Source organism: Lipotes vexillifer, unplaced genomic scaffold, assembly GCF_000442215.2.
Source record: "Lipotes vexillifer unplaced genomic scaffold, Lipotes_vexillifer_v1.1 scaffold738, whole genome shotgun sequence".
Lineage (NCBI taxonomy): Eukaryota > Metazoa > Chordata > Mammalia > Artiodactyla > Lipotidae > Lipotes > Lipotes vexillifer.
In genome coordinates, this window is record NW_006769699.1 from 437,556 (window position 1) to 441,946 (window position 4,391).

At 47.6% G+C, this 4,391-nt stretch overlaps 1 protein-coding gene across 6 annotated transcripts in view; it reads left to right on the top strand.

The window, feature by feature from the left end:
- Window positions 1–4,391, top strand: part of KIAA1217 (KIAA1217 ortholog) — a 323,890-nt gene that overhangs the window by 273,672 nt on the left and 45,827 nt on the right. The window lies entirely within an intron of this gene.

Genomic DNA, 4,391 nt, shown 5'->3' on the forward strand with positions numbered 1-4,391 from the left:
AAAAAAAAAAAAAAAAAAAAAAAAGTTGGGGGGTTGGGAGGGGGAAGCTACCAAACACTAAAACATTTTATTCCTCTGGATTCTATTCTAGAAATTATTCATATCCAATACCATTGTTCTAATCGATATGTACATGCTGTTTTGTGTTGTTCTTTATTCCTTTTCCCTTTTGGTAAAATAATAATTAATAGGAATAATAGGAAGCATTTAGTGACATTTCCTATTTACCGGGCACTGTTCTAAGTGCTTTTCTAACCTGAACTTGTTACCCCCTGACGCAGCCTCATGGGATAGGTACACTCATGATTCCCATGTTCCAGATGACGACACTGAACACACATCCATACACACATGACACACATCAACATGCTCCACCAAGCATGACATGATATCTCATGATATCATGATACCTCATCCTTTTGTGGTAAGGTGCCCCAGTCCCTTTAAAGAAATGTAGGTTGCTTCATTTCTTCGTTTTGAAAAAGTTTGCAGATGTCTTTTTTGAAGCATGGGGGAAGGAGCAGGTGTCATTTCTTTGGGATGCATTTCCCAGAGTGGAGTTAATAAATCCAAAGGGACACACAGCTCAGTAGCACTGGTGACACATGCCAGTCCTCTCTTCTGAAAGGCTGGGCCAGTTTTTGATGCCACTGGCAACACACACGTGGGTTTGCTCCCCTGCGTCTCTGCTGAGGTTGGTCTTTCTCATTCTAATCTATCAGGGCTACATGTGGTCCACAGGGCTTTCGTTGCCATAGCAGCCTTGTACGATGTGCAAAATATATTCTTCCAGAATCCTAGGAAGTTGGCGACAAGAAGTGTTATCCCTGTTCTGTAGACAAGTACATGGAATTACATAGTAAGTCAAGGAAGCTCATTTGGCCAAGGGTACATGAAAAAGGGAAACCCAGACTTGCTGTTACTTTAGGAATATTTGGTTTGCCGTGGGTATAAGAGAACAGAAGGAACTTCCCATTTCACAGGCATAGCATGTGTTTTATAGTGTATTATATCATTTAAACACATAACCCTGTAAAGAAGATGTTAGCTGTGCAGCTAGTAAGGTTCGCAGCCAGTCTGGCCAACCCCAAACCCATTGAATTCTCATCAAATGTGTACTTAATAAGGCTGATATTAAGATACACCTGACTGAAGTAAGTTGCCTAAGAGCGGACTTGGTAGGAGGAAGAAGAGGCCGTTGCCTGGAGAGGGTGAGGTGCAGGGAAGGGAGGTTCTGAGGATAAACTGCCTGCTGACTCTCCCCCCCTAGACTAGAATGTGACCACCCCACATGTGGGTTCAGAGAGCGGGTCCCAGGTCCCGTGACTAATCTGAAGCAGAACTCATTTACCACTCGGGGTCCTCACCCACCAGATCCAGCTCCATCCATAGATTTTGGGGCACCTGCCTATAGCTCTCAGCCTGTCACCACTGCCACCTGCTGCCACTCCAGGTGAGGCTCCTTCCCCTCACTCTGCTTAGAGAAATAATCACAGCCAGGGCTTCCCTGGTGGCACAGTTGCTAAGAATCTGCCTGCCGGTGCAGGGCACACGGGTTCAAGCCCTGGTCCAGGAAGATCCCACATGCCGTGGAGCAACGAAGCCCGTGCGCTAAAACTACTGAGCCTGTGCTCTAGAGCCCACGAGCCACAACTGCTGAGCCTGTGTGCCACAACTACTGAAGCCCACGTGCCTAGAGACCGTGCCCCGCAACAAGAGAAGCCACTGCAGTGAGAAGCCCGCGCACCACAACGAAGAGTAGCCTCCACTCACCGCAACTAGAGAAAGCCCACGTGCAGCAACAAAGACCCAACACAGCCAAAAATAAAACTAAATTTTAAAACAAATTTTTAAAATAATAACCACAGCCAATCACAGTGGGGTCCTTCTGTGCCAGACACCAGGCGGAGCGGTTTATATGTGTTAATTCCATCATCCTGCACAATCACCCTTACACCCATTTTACAGATGAGGAAACGGAGAGAGAGAGAGAGAGAGAGGTTAAGTCAGTTGCCCAAGGTCACACAACTAGGAAGTGGATGCTGAGAATGACTTCCAGGCTTCTGGTTTAAATACTTGAGTGAATAATAGTGCCACTGGCTAAAATGAGTTCAAAAGAGATTTGGGGGAAGTAAGTAGAAATAATGAATTCAACCTGCTTGTGGAAAAGTCCTGTAGCAACATGAAGGTATGGGGACGGGGCTATAAAGAGAATCGTGTGCTGGAGGCAAAGGTGTGGAGGACCTTGGCGGGTGGCGTTGTGGAGGTGACCTCCCTTGAAGTCATGTCCAGTGAGAGAAGCAGGCCAGGATTCAGAAGGTTGGCCAAGGAAGAAATTAGGAAAGAGGCTGGCCAAGATGGGCTGTGGAGAGGGAAGGAGACGAGGGAAAGGAAAGTTTCAGTTACTGAGAAGGAAAGGAGTGACTGACAAAGCCCAGCATCACATCAGGGTGCCATCATGGCAACCCAGCGTCTGTTGGATGGACAGCTGACCACTGGCCACCTTCTAAAGGGCCAGTGCAGTGAATGATGGAGTTGGAAACCGGATTTAGTGGATTAAGAGGTTATAGATGAGGAAATTTTATACATGAGCATAGGTTCCATAAACTCAGTTGTGAAAGGTATATTTTAAACCCGTTATCGGTACTCAATTCTCGCAGATGGCTCGTAAACTTGAGCCTCTCCATGGAGGATGTCGGCGAGGTGCAACGGTGACCTCAGAATATACGAGGAGAAGCACGATTGTTGAAGGAATATGTGCCTTCATTTGGCTGAGGAATTAGCAGGACGGTTCTCATTACCGAACAGGAGTAGCTGGCTAGCGCAGTGTCATTTTTGTTGGAGAAACACCTTGAGGGTGTCATTATTTGTACAGATGAAGTTGTGTGGTGAGGGTAGATGGGTGTGAGTGCACGCGTGCATGCGTGTACACACGCACCTATGCCTGAGAATGTGGAGTGATGATAAAGTAACCTGACTGAGTCTTAAAGGAAGACTTCCAGTTCATTGTCATCCCCTCAGAATACTTGTTCTCGAAGGTGCTATGTTAACTCGGACAGGCTGCTATTGGAAATGTTACTGGATGTTCTTTCACTGAGGACCTTCACAGTTAGGGAACACTCTTTGGAATAATTACAGAGATGTAGTCTTGTTCTTTCGAGGGTGATTTTGATCTGGGGGATGGTCGAAAGTCGGTCAGAGTCATGACTAGTGATGATGCAAGTGGCCAGTTGGGCTCATAAAGATAACAAAAAGCTCACCATCTGGTCTGCTGGGTCTCCTTTGTAAATCCTTCAAATGCTTTCCCATGTGTTCCCCCAACTCTCCAAGCGGGCCATGAGAGCTGGGAGACCAGTTCTGTTGGGACGGGCACCCAGGGGTGAGGAATTTGGTGCTCCGTCAGCTCTCCGTTGGCATTGCTGAGGCCACGCAAGTAAGAGGACGGTTTCGAGGCACTTCCTTGCTCACTGGCGCACTGTCCGTAGCCGTGGCAGCAGCTCTGGGATGCTTGCGGGGCTGTGCATTCTGGGGAAGGACAGGTTTCCACGGCTGTTGAGCCTAGATGGAAAGAGAGGCCGCTGTGCTCTAAGCACTCCAGGTACACAGAGCAGCGAGAGGTTCTGCCATGCAAGGCCAGCCTGAACTAAGCAAACCTTCCACTTTGTCCCTTACAGGAAAGAGAGCGGAACAGCCCCTTCAGGTGTGAGTGAGTTGTGTGTGTCTGTGTGTTGTGGATTCCTTGTCTACTCTCTACTTGAAGCCTCTTCCACAGAATTGCATTGTCCTAAAAAGGAAATAGCATCTCCTTTTGATTCCCACACCTTGCCCGACCCTGTGAGTGCTACTTGGGATCCTTTGGGGGACATTTTTAAAACAGACTTGGTTCAATCAGGCCCTTCCCAGATGGACTTAGGAACTACGTGAGGATGATTTAAGTTGCACTCAGGGAGCAGAAGTTTATGGCAGCAACGAAACTGTTGAGGAAGAGTTTCTCTCCGCTGCCTTTTTTTTGGATTCTTCTCCTAAAGAATATTCGCATCATGCCTGATTTTCTCACTAAAGGAGATGTATGCAGAGGTCCTGCTGCTTTGGGGCTGTAAACCCGAAGGGAGTACCCAGTTCCTATTAGTCTCCCCTTGGTGATCGGCCAAATCTCTGCCCAGAACTAAGTGGGTGTTCTTGGGATACATCTGCCTATAGGGAATAGTCACAGTAAGCAGCCTGTGTTAGGGCCCAGAGTTTTGTTATTTTTTCTATTATAAAATTATAGGGAATTCCCTGGTGGTCTAGTGGTTAAGACTCCGTGCTACCACTGCAGGCGGCATGGGTTTGATCCCTGGTCTGGGAAATAAGATCCCACAAGCCATGTGATGCAGCACCCCCCCCCCCCC